Source organism: Malaclemys terrapin, chromosome 5 (assembly GCF_027887155.1).
Source record: "Malaclemys terrapin pileata isolate rMalTer1 chromosome 5, rMalTer1.hap1, whole genome shotgun sequence".
Classification (NCBI taxonomy): Eukaryota; Metazoa; Chordata; order Testudines; family Emydidae; genus Malaclemys; species Malaclemys terrapin.
The window spans coordinates 92,837,825-92,850,097 of record NC_071509.1 but is presented as its reverse complement, the minus strand read 5'-3'; positions in this window follow the sequence as shown (position 1 = coordinate 92,850,097).

Genomic DNA, 12,273 nt, shown 5'->3' with positions numbered 1-12,273 from the left:
TCAACAAAAAGTTAGTTTGACAGGGTCAAAGTTACTAAAAGTTACATCAACCATTAGATAAAAATATTGCTCATTCATGGAAAATAATTCTTGTATCTAGGTCTAGCAAAGCAAGAAGCTTTTCTAGTTATTATTGTTATTATTTATTACTTTTATTACAGTAGTGCCTACAGGTTCCAACCCAGACCAAGGCCTTATGGAGCTAGGCACTGTATATGCATATAATAAGAGTCTCTGCCCCAAAGATCTTACAATCTCAACAAAGTATTATCCCCATTTCACAGATAAAATCTAAGTCAGAGCCAGGAAAGAACCTAGGTCCACAGTGCCTTAATAATAAGATCATCATTCCGATCTGAATTCTTTTTTTAAAAAAGGCAATTCGCAGATGGTAGAAAAAATATCTTAAAAGAAAAAGAAATCAAACCCCAATTGTAGAAAACAGGCATATTCCCAAAGATCTAAGTATAAGAGAATCATGCCACCACAATTTCTGCATCTATAGCATGGTTTTGTCATTGTGATTATTACACAGATTACTGTACATTGTTCTGTACACTTTTTATACAAGACACCATTAATTACTCTTAAACAGCTGCCCCTTAATGTAGCATGTATTGCAGCTCCACAGTTTTCTTTCACATAATATTCTAGGTGTGCCAACAACATGTGTCAGAGCAGAAAGGGCAGAGATAAACCTTGGGGAATCTGAAGAGTGACATCTGGCTGGAATTCAATTTGCCAAAGAGATGTAAAATTACTATGTAATACAGCCTGAACCTTGGTTTAGATCCCAGTGATTTAGTGGCCTGAGTTTCAAATTAACTCTAAGTAACTTTAGTGTCAGTGTTCAGATCCAGTACAAATCTAATTCTGAAATATTTAAACTCAGTGCAAATCATATTTTGAATCAAGACAATGAATATGTTTAATTAAACTGGCACTGAAAATGTAAATATTTCAGCCAATAACACATTTATGCTAAAACCATGGGAATTAAATTGTACATTTCTAATCTTTCATAATGATGAAATTCAAAATGTAATTGTGTTTTTAAAGGATTTCCTTTGGTAGGCAGCATATTCATTATGAGACAATGACTGCACATCTAATTCCACAGCAGGGAATGTGTTCAAAGATACAATATTGCATGCAGTAATAATAATAGGTTTACAGAAAAAAAAAATCCAATAAAATGAAATAGAGTGCTGACTCCAAAAACATGAAAAAAAAAAAAAAGAAGGAATCACCACACATTGGTATTTATAACTATATTGCATTTCAACTTATATTACATACTAATTGTTTTGATAATTAAAGTAATTTTGGTGCTCTAATTCACCATGCTGCTAGCATCATGAAGGAACCCTTTAAAAAGTGGAAGTCAAATCCTAGTGAGGCAAGGTGACCAGGGGCTAGGGTGACCAGATCAGAGAGATAAAATATCGGGACGTGGGGGGACGGGGAGGGGGCGAGCAAAAGGACAGGGGCAGCGCAGTGGGTCCAGACGGGGGCAGCGCGGAGCGGGCAGGCGTCGGGTGGGCGGCGCGGGGGCATGGGCCGAATCCCCGCTGCTGCGGGGGGAGCCCCGCGCCTTTCCCTTCCGCTCTCAGCTGCGCTGTGCTCCAGCAGCTGCAGCTCCTTCCTGGCTGCGTGCGCTGCCCTCCCGGCAGAGCCCCCCGGCCCAGCCCGCCCCGGGCACATGCGGCGTGCGTCCCACCACCGGCGGGGAGCCTCGCGCCTCTCCCGCTCGGCTGCGCTCCAGAGGCTCCTTCCCGGTGGGCGCCTCGCTGGGAAGGAGCCACTGGAACTCAGCTGAGAGCGGGAAGGAGAGGCGCAGGGCTCCCCGCTGGCACAGCCGAGAGGGAGAGGGAGAGGCGCGGGGCTCCTCCGGCAGCAGTGGGGATTCAGCCCATGCCCCCGCGCCGCCCACCCAGCCCCTGCCCGCTCCACACTGCCCCCGCCCGGACCCACTGCGCTGCCCTGCGGGCTGCAGGGCTGGAGCAGCCTCCGTACTGCACTCCCGGCCCTGGGCCCTCCATGTGAACCCTCAGCTCACAGCTGAGCCCCCATCTCCCTCCCTCCCTTGCCAGCCCCTCTTTGCCCGCCCGGTGCCCGGGTGCCGGAGCTGACTCACTAGCTCCAGGATCCAGGTGCTGCCGCCACCACCCCTCCCTCCAGGCTTGTGCTGCCATGCAGCTGCAAGCCTGGGAGGGAGGAGGAATGCTGTGTGGTTGGAGAAGAGGCGGGGCCAGGACGGGGATTTGGGGAAGGAGCCAATGAGGGAAGGAGGGGACGGAGCCAGGGTGGGGGGGGGGGGGGCGGCGAGAGTCCCTCCAGGAGGGCAAAATTTCTTGTTTCTCCAGTGTCCCGACCAAACATTGCAAATATCAGGACAGTCCCAATAAAATCGTTACGTCTGGTCACTCTACCAGGGGCTGCTAACAGGGAGTTTCGCAAGGGAGTTCTCCAGGTGAAGGAGGAACAAATACAGCACCCCTGGGATAAGTGACTGTCTGCAGTGTGTGTTTGTGTTTGGGGGTTACTTGCTGTGTGCTGAGCTTGTGGTTGTCAGTCTGTTTGTTGTTTGAAGGACCATGTGCTGTGGCTGGCAGTTGGAAGCTGGGGGCTTCAAAGGAAGGTCTGAAAGCTAGAAGCCTCTGGTAATTGGCTGAGCCTTAATCAGTGGATGGGGCATTCACATAGGCCAGGGCTTTATAAAGCAGTGCACAGGCGACCAGGGGCTGCTAACAGGAAGTTTGGAAGGGGAGTGGGAAGGGAGCGAGGGTCCCTTGCCAGTTCTATCTGTTTCCCTTTATTCCTCTTAAAACCTATAAACCAAACGACATTCAAAACTTCTTGCTTTAAACAACCCTTTCATTAACTAGGAGACAATGCAGGCAGAAGCTCAGCAGCAGAGTGGGGGCTATCCAGTTCATTGCACTGAGTGCAGCATGTGTGATTACCTGCCCTGTGGGCGGGTCGCATATATGTGCATTCAGTGCAAGGAGCTCCTGGCCCTCAGAGACCACGTACAGACTTTGGAGGCCAGGGTGGTGGAACTGGAGGAGCTAAGAGAGGCAGAGAGGTATGTTGATGAGGCTTTCCAGGACACTGTAGAATTGTCCCACCTCCGGTCAGAGAGCCCCTGCGCTGTTGAGGGGGATGAAAGGCCCAGGGAAGCAGAGCAGTTAACGGGAGCAGAGGGAAACCTTCCCATAGTTAGGACCCTCCTTCCAGATGGTGCTGGGGTTGCCTCTTGCACTGAGATTACCTCTCCAGGGGAGGGAACTCCAGTTGCTAGGAAAAGGCAGGTGTTAGTAATGGGAGATCTGATCATTAGAAATGTAGATAGCTGGGTTTGTGATGACCAGGAGCACCGTATGGTGACTTGTCTGCCTAGTGCGAAGGTTGCGGATGTCTCGAGGCATCTAGACAGACTTATGTGTAGTGCTGGGGAGGAGCCGGTGGTCGTGGTACATGTAGGTACCAATGACATAGGGAAGAGTAGGAGAGATGTCCTGGAGAGCAAATTTAGGCTGCTAGGGAGAGACTGAAATCCAGGACCTCTATGGTGGCATTCTCAGAAATGCTCCCAGTTCCATGCGCAGGGCCAGGTAGGCAGGCAGAGCTTCAGAGTCTCAATGCGTGGATGAGACGATGGTGTAGAGAGGAGAGGTTTACATTCATTAGGAACTGGGGAAGCTTTGGGGATGGGGGGAGCCTATACAGGAGAGATGGGCTCCACCTAAACCAAAGTGGAACCAGACTGCTGGCACTAAACATTAAAAAGGTTGTAGAGCAGTTTTTAAACTGCTTTTAAACTAGGAGATGGGGAAAAGCCTACTGCTGCAGAGGAGCATGTGAATCGGACAGAGACTTCTCCTAGGTTATAATCAGGAGCAGAGGATGGAAAAGAATAATGTAAGGGCCAGATCAGATGATAAACATTCACATAAAAAAGCATCTGACATCAGAAAAGGGCAGACAAACAATGACAAGTTTTTAAAGTGCTTGTACGCAAATGCTAGAAGTCTAAATAATAAGATGGGTGAACTAGAGTTCCTTGTGTTAAAGGAGGATATTGATATAATAGGCATCACAGAAACCTGGTGGATTGAGAGCAATCAATGGGACACAATCATTCCGGGGTACAAAATATATTGGAAGGACAGAACAGGTCATGCGGCGGGAGTAGAGGGGGAGTGGCACTATATGTGAAAGAAAATATAGAATCAAACAAAGTAAAAATCTTAAGTGAATCCACATGTTTCATAGAATCTCTATGGATAGAAATTTCATGCTCTAATAAGAATAACATTAGGGATCTATTATCGACCACCTGACCAGGACAGTGATAGTGATGATGAAATGCTAAGGGAAATTAGAGAGGCTATCAAAATTAAGAACTCCATAATAGTGTGGGATTTCAATTATCCCCATATTGACTGGGAACATTTCACTTCAGGACGAAATGCAGAGATACAATTTCACGATACTTTAAATGACTGCTTCATGGAGCACTGATACGGGAACCCACAATGGGAGAGGCAACTCTAGATTTAGTCCTGAGTGTAGCGCAGGAGCTGGTCCAAGAGGTAACTATAACAGGACCGCTTGGAAATAGTGACCATAATACAATAGCATTCAACATCCCTGTGGTGAGAAGAACATCTCAACAGACCAACACCGTGACATTTAATTTCAAAAGGGGAACTATACAAAAATGAGAGGGTTAGTTAAACAAAAGTTAAAAGGTACAGTGACTACAGTGAAATCCCTGCAAGCTGCATGGGCGCTTTTTAAAGACACCATAATAGAGGCCCAACTTCAATGTATACCTCAAATTAAGAAACACAGTAAAAGAACTAAAAAAGAGCCACCGTGGCTTAACCATGAAAAAGAAGCAGTAAGAGATAAAAAGACTTCCTTTAAAAAGTGGAAGTCAAATCCTAGTGAGGCAAATAGAAAGGAGCATAAATACTGCCAAATTAAGTGCAAGAATGTAATAAGAAAAGCCAAAGAGGAGTTTGAAGAACGGCTAGCCAAAAACTCGAAAGGTAATAACAAAATGTTTTTTAAGTATATCAGAAGCAGGAAGCCTGCTAAACAACCAGTGGGGCCCATTGATGATCGATATACAAAAGGAGCACTTAAAGACGATAACGTCATTGTGGAGAAACTAACTGGATTCTTTGCTTCAGTCTTCACGGCTGAGGATGTTAGGGAGATTCCCAAACCTGAGCCAGCTTTTGTAGGTGACAAATCTGAGGAACTGTCACAGATTGAAGTGTCACTAGAGGAGGTTTTGGAATTAATTGATAAACTTAACATTGTCAAGAGGACCAGATGGCATTCACCCAAGAGATCTGAAAGAACTCAAATGTGAAGTTGCGGAACTGTTAACTAAGGTTTGTAACCTGTCCTTTAAATCAGCTTCTGTACCCAATGACTGGAAGTTAGCTAATGTAACACCAATATTTAAAAAGGGGTTTAGAGGTGATCCCGGTAAGTTTAACGTCAGTGCCAGGCAAATTAGTTAAAACAATAGTTAAGAATAAAATTGTCAGACACATAGAAAAACAAACTGTTGAGCAATAGTCAACATGGTTTCTGTAAAGGGAAATCGTGTCTAATTAATCTATTAGAATTCTTTGAGGGGGTCAACATGTGGAGAAGGGGGATGCAGTGGAGGGACCTTGGTGAGGGACCTTGTCAAAGGCTCTTACGTAAATTAAGCTGTCATGGGATAAAAGGGAAGGTCCTTTCATGGATTGAGAACTGGTTAAAAGACCGGGAACAAAGGGTAGGAATTAAAGGTAAATTCTCAGAATGGAGAGGGGTAACTAGTGGTGTTCCCCAAGGGTCAGTCCTCGGACCAATCCTATTCATAAATGATGTGGAGAAAGGGTAAACAGTGAGGTGGCAAAGTTTGCAGACGATATTAAACTGCTCAAGATAGTTAAGACCAAAGCAGACTGTGATGAACTTCAAAAAGATTTCACAAAACTAAGTGATTGGGCAACAAAATGGCAAATGAAATTTAATGTGGATAAATGTAAAGTAAAGCACATTGGAAAAAATAACCCCAACTATACATACAATATGATGGGGGCTAATTTAGCTACAACAAGTCAGGAAAAAGATCTTGGAGTCATCGTGGATAGTTCTCTGAAGATGTCCACGCAGTGTGCAGAGACAGTCAAAAAAGCAAACAGGATGTTAGGAATCATTAAAAAGGGGATAGAGAATAAGACGGAGAATATATTATTGCCCTTATATAAATCAATGGTACGCCCACATCTCAAATACTGCGTACAGATGTGGTCTCCTCATCTCAAAAAAGATATACTGGCACTAGAAAAGGTTCAGAAAAGGGCAACTAAAATGATTAGGGGTTTGGAACAGGTCCCATATGAGGAGAGATTAAAGAGGCTAGGAATTTTCAGCTTGGAAAAGAGGAGACTAAGGGGGGATATGATAGAGGTATATAAAATCATGAGTGATGTGGAGAAAGTGGATAAGGAAAGTTATGTACTTATTCCCATAATACAAGAACTAGGGGGTCACCAAATGAAATTAATAAATAGGCAGCAGGTTTAAAACAAATATGAGGAAGTTCTTCTTCATGCAGCGCACAGTCAACTTGTGGAACTCCTTACCTGAGGATGTTGTGAAGGCTAGGACTATAACAGCGTTTAAAAAAGAACTGGATAAATTCATGGTGGTTAAGTCCATTAATGGCTATTAGCCAGGATGGGTAAGGAATGGTGTCCCTAGCCTCTGTTTGTCAGAGGATGGCAGGAGAGAGATCACTTGATCATTGCCTGTTAGGTTCACTCCCTCTGGGTCACCTGACATTGGCCACTGTCGGTAGACAGGATACTGGGCTAGATGGACCTTTGGTCTGACCCGGTACGGCCATTCTTATGTTCTTAAGAGTAATTTACTTTGGGCCTGATCCACCGAGGTGCTGATTGCCCAAACTCCCATTGTCTCTAAGCTTTAAATGTTACTGTGCAAATAATTCCAAAGTATATCTTCAGCTGCCATATTTAATTAGAGCCTTTTTTCTTTCCATTTCTTCATGGGCTCTTCACAGACCAAATTGAGGGGAAAATAGGCTAAATACATTTTCTAGAACTCCTAAGTTATTATTTGTATTATCATAGCACCTAGGTGTCCTAGTCATGGACCGCATTGTGCTAGATGCTGTACCAGGGGTAGGCAACCTATGGCACACGTGCCAAAGGCAGCACGCAAGCTCATTTTCAGTGGCACTCACACTGCCTGGGCCCTGACCACCGGTCCGGGGGGCTCTGCATTTTAATTTAATTTTAAATGAAGCTTCTTAAACATTTTAAAAACCTTATTCACTTTATATACAACAATAATTTAGTTATATCTTATAGAGACTTATAGAAAGATACATTTTACAATTTTTAGAAGGTATTACTGGAATGCGAAACCTTAAATTAGGGTGAATAAATGAAGACTCGGCACACCACTTCTGAAAGGTTGCCAACCCCTGTGCTGTACAAACACAGAACAAGACAACAGTCCCTGCTCCAAAGAGCTTACAATCTAAGGAAAAGACAAGAAAAAAAGAGTCAACAGATGAATACAGACTGACAGGGAAGTGCAAGGAAACAATGAGACAATATAGGTCAATAAACTGTTCCTTCTTTTAAAAAAAACTATCTACCAATGGGAAAAAATATTCTCTTTACTGCTGAATTACAAACTAAGGACTCAATTGTGTTTTATCAACTGGGCCCAAGTAAGAGGCAGTATGTAGCATGCTCCCCCAGCAGCAGAGCAAAAGCCAAGGTGGAATCCTGACTTTACTGATATCAATGGGAATTTTGCAATTGACTTCAGTGGAGCTAGGATGTCACCAATGATTGTGAACCTTGAGTAACGGTCGTAATCTCCTCTATCTTGAGGGACAGGGACTAGTCTCATGTCATCCCAATAAACAGGTGCAGATTACTCCCTGCTCTCCATGGCTCAGTTCTGCTGGTTGAACTACTAGAGGGAGGTGGGGGAACAGAATTCACCCATTTCCCATCCTGCCTGCATGTTCTCCTTCCATATTATTTGAGTAGTAGTGACCCTTCAGATGCTTCCGTCCATGTAATGTGTATAGCTTACCCAAGAGAGTAAGGGGGTGCCTTAGGCCTCCTTGCTCTCTTGTGCATATGCCGAAGATGGCTCACACTTGTGCATATGCCGAAGATGGCTCACAACCCTGCGAATTATTGAGCACTCAGAAACCCCATTGAAACAAATGTAAAAGAGCTGAGATTTTTAATAACATTACACAACACTTGTATAGCATTCAAAAAAATTCAAAAAATCTTAATGCTCAAATTAATGTATTGATCCTCCTAACCCCTTCCACGCAAGTGAGGCAGCTATATAATTATTACTACCATTTTACATGTGAGGAAATGGAGACACAAAGGATATAGTACAGACTTGCTCAAGGACAGGCAGTGAATCTGTAGCACTTGTGGGATCTCAGCTGCTTCTCCACTTGATTTGTATCTGATTGACAAAAGGCCCAGGAACTAAAAGTCAACATTTCTGAAATATGTTGGTATATTTGTCATTTCCAATTTTGTGATGGCTTCTCTTTCTATTGTAAGGTTCTGTACAGTGGCCACCATTGTAGTACCAGTGCACGTAAAGAACCAGCCCACTAACCTTCCATGAACAGCCACAGTCACAGCAGGGAGGTGGAAGTAGGGGAGGTGACATAACTTTGCCCCCACCTCCTGCAGACTGTTTCTGAAATGATGTCCCTGTAGCAGGGATGCATCCAGCTAGCAAGCAAGCTCAGTCTCTGGGCTGCTTCTCTGCCATCACAAGAAACAGGGCTCTGCGCTCCTCCCTGGCCAACCCTGAACTGAGCTAAGGCTTCCCATTTTACCACTCCTCTCCATGTCTGACACTTGCTGCATATGTAACTGGACCAATTTGGTCCTTTACCTTCTCATTGCCAGCGTGGGGCCTATCTCAAAAGGCCTTTTATATTTCCCGGGCAGCAATGTTTTTCTCCATGAGTTCCTCCTAACACAGTTAAAACAAACATGATTTCTTTTTTGTTTGTGCACCAGTTGTGCATCAGGATCATCTCTCCATAATGTTTTTTACATCAGTCTAACTCCATTGACTTTAATACAGTTACTCCTCATTTACATGAATGAAAATGAGAAAAATCAGATCCAATATCTAGAGGAGAGAACACTGAGAAAAGAGGAGTGCTAGGGAGATAAGTGCTGCTGCTGAACCAGTGGAAGGTTTTTACTGAGATACAGGAAAAATAAAATAAGAAGATGCAGTGATATTGTTTGTTACTAGTAAGGTTGCTGTTATTTGGTGCAATATTATTATACTAAAAAAAAATCATGTATTTGGTAAAGTATTAGTAGAACTTGATGACTCCACAAGTACCTGATGTAAAGTGTGATGTAACACACATTGATGCACAAAGGTATTTGGCCAATACTATACTCTGGTGGGTATGTAGGAGTCACTTATTTGGTATATTAGAGATTTTGACTCTTCTAGATATAACAGAGTGTAATTTTAATTATAGACCATTATTGTTTGTCTGCTTTGTGTGTGGTATAAGTAGCTCTTCGACTAAAGACCAGTGCTGCTTAAACTGATCTTGGAATGGCCTAATTAAGGCTATGATCTTTCCATAACTTGTACTTTGTTTAATCACATTGTAATTTTAGGATTTTCCCTTATAGTAGTGACGCATATCCTAGCTGTTACCATTTTCCCTTTGTTGTTTTGTAGATTTGGAGGAGTGACTCTAGACCATAACAGGCTTTTTTAATCAAAGGGTTGAAAACAAATTGCAAAGACTCAGAAAAGTAGACTACAGGACAATTAGACATTACCATTTTAACAGCTTTTAACAATGTTGAACTATGATTCAAAATATGTGTGTCACCCTCAACATGGACAGCATTGCAATGGAAAGTAATCTGCATGTTTCTATACCTAAATAATCCCCAAAACAATTAACTCAAACAGCCCCAAACTTTAATGACTATGATTTAGGAAAATAGACAGTAAACACATTTTCAGGGAATGTCCATGTATCCAAAAATTTTGTTCATACATAAGAGTTTACTGAAAACCTTTAAACACATTGACTGAAAAAAACAACAACATATTTTTGTATAGTTCCCTGAAAATAATCACTATTGTTTAATTTTGCCCTGTACACTTCAGTGACACAGGGCATGGCATTATAAAATAATATAAAGAGATATACCTCTCTCACAGAGCTGGAAGGGACCCTGAAAGGTCATTGAGTCCAGCCCCCTGCCTTCACTAGCAGGATCAAGTACTGATTTTGCCCCAACTCCCTTAGGGGGTCCCCCTCAAGGATTGAACTCCCAACCCTGGATTTAGTAGGCCAATGCTCAAACCACTGAGCTATCCCTCCCCCCAATAGATATTGCTGACTTAAAGGGCATTTCCCGATAGATTACAATAATTCTAAATTAGGTCAAATATATTTTTCTATTTCTCCCATATTAAGATTGTTTATACTAAATGCATAATAGATACATTTAGTGGAATATAGGTACTTTTGAAGCTACAAACCCTTTTTTCCTGATTATAGTTAAGAACTTTTCAAAAACAGAAACATCAGTGTTAGGACATAGACAAGTACAGATATCTCTACTTTCCAGATGGTTTCAGCACTCTGCCTTGTGGCTAATGACCTATCCAAAATGTTATATTTTTCCAGGATGACACATGCTGTTTTATTTTAGTCCCCAATTCATAGCACTGAAGCACTTTACTTTAAGCATGAGATTAGTTCCATTAAAGTAAATGGGATATTCACTCTTTTAATGTTGAGCATGTACTTCAGTGGATTATTGAACCCAGACATTAATGATTATACTGAAAGGAACAATTAAATAGTTTAGGGCCTGATCCCACTCCATTTAGGGTGCCATCCTGGTTTCATTGAAGTCAGTAGCTCAACTCAATGGGAGTTTTGCCTTTGACATCAGTGGAGTAAGGATTTCAACCCAGGCCTTTACATTAAAATTTTCAAAGCCGCCTAAGGTGTTCAAATCTCTTAAGCAGCTTTGAAAAACTCAGCATTACTGTGTGAAAAAGACTACACAGAATTACAATAAAAATTACAAGATGCAGATATCCTACAAATGTTCATAAAAATCATCTACTAATTAGCCTTTAAACAAAAAACAGGTAATTTAATATAGTTATTTCTAAAAAAAATTATAAGTATATTAACATTTGGAGGTATTAAAGCACAACAGAATTTTGAATGTTGAATTAGGGATTTCTGTTGAATCATATCATGCTTTTGGGCACAGTAGTAGATTACATCATATTATATCTCACAACAGAAGAAAAGCAGATTCACATATAAGCAAAGCTGGACATCAACAGGATACTAAACAACTGGGGGGCATATCCTTCTCATGACTGGTATTCTTGCATAGATGGTCCTACTGACTTCAGTAAAGTTTAAGTATCTGAAAATTCCAGAATGTGTGGAGGCCCCAGAAAGAACATTTTGGCCTATATACAAATGAGTGCTTGGTTCCATGCTGATGGACTAAAAGAGGCAATCTGAAATTAAGCTGTTGCCTGACATAGCAAGGGAACAGACCTTCTTCCCATATGCTATGTCTATCACCCTAATCATATAAACTCTGAATTAAATGTTAATTCAGTTGTTTTTATTTTATTGGTGCCAACCACCCAATATTATAGGAATAGGGACACGGGTAAAACTGAACATCTTCTGAAGAGATGGACATCCCAGAGATGGTGCAGTATCAGCCAGACCAGCAATTAGTTCAAGCACTTGTGGAGTACCATAGGGAAAAAGGGTGCACCTACAGCACCTATCTTTAGCGAAGACTGACACATACAATTGGGAGAAAAGAGAAAGTCAACACTTCTGAAATAAATATATAATCCATTAATGACTTTTGTCCTCTCTAAATAATGTTGACACATATAGGTTTTGCCAAAATTTGGACCTGAACTGTATTTCTTGAAGCAAAGGGTTGTTGTGGCTTTGTTGATCTCAGTATATTAGAGAGACAAGGTGGGTGAGGTAGTAACTTTTATTGGACCAACTTCTGTTGCTGAAAGAGACAAGCTTTCAAACTACGCAGAACTTTTCTTCTTCTTCAGATCAGAAGGACTCAAAGCTTCTCTCTTTCACCAGCAAAAGTTGGTCCACTAGAAGATATT